Source organism: Haliaeetus leucocephalus, unplaced genomic scaffold (genome assembly GCF_000737465.1).
Source record: "Haliaeetus leucocephalus isolate CR32 unplaced genomic scaffold, Haliaeetus_leucocephalus-4.0 Scaffold751, whole genome shotgun sequence".
NCBI lineage: Eukaryota > Metazoa > Chordata > Aves > Accipitriformes > Accipitridae > Haliaeetus > Haliaeetus leucocephalus.
The window spans coordinates 15,795,644-15,796,200 of record NW_010973187.1 but is presented as its reverse complement, the minus strand read 5'-3'; the positions used below and the strand labels follow the sequence as shown (position 1 = coordinate 15,796,200).

Genomic DNA, 557 nt, shown 5'->3' with positions numbered 1-557 from the left:
TTTGTCTCTTTCTCTCCTTTTTTTTTTTTTTTTTTCCGAGGAGGCTGCTGCAGGGTTGCCTGGCATGAATGAGATCAGTTTTCAGGGTTTTTCCAGGGTGACATTTACTCTGTCTGTCTGAGCAGGGACTGTCTCTATTTAGCTGATATGTTTGAGCTAATCCAATTATTTTCAGACTGCTGCACGCGACAGTTGCATTGTTTATCCAGCGCCAGGAACTTTAATAGAGTCCGGATGCGGTTAGAGTGACAAAAAACCCAGACCTGTATGTTTTGTACATGAAAGCAGGAGAGAGAGAGAGATGGAGTGAAACAAAAGAGAGGGACAGAGACTCAAACAGCCCCGGAGCGGCTGTCCCGTTTAACCGGAGGGGAACAAAACGACCTGGGTATTAACGGGAGCGGCTCCCCGCCTGGCCCCGGTACGGACCGGGTGCTGTGGCAGGGTAGGGACCGGTTTATTTTTACCCCCGGTACAAGCCGGGGGGGGGGGTGATGCGTCCCCCGGCCGCCCCGGTGCCCGCCGAGCTACCGGCTGCGCGGTATTTTCAAACCGCC

The 557-nt window shown here is 53.1% G+C and overlaps 1 protein-coding gene across 3 annotated transcripts in view; it reads left to right on the top strand.

The window, feature by feature from the left end:
• The window catches only part of GATA3 (GATA binding protein 3), an 18,365-nt gene that overhangs the window by 3,828 nt on the left and 13,980 nt on the right, over window positions 1–557 (top strand). The window lies entirely within an intron of this gene.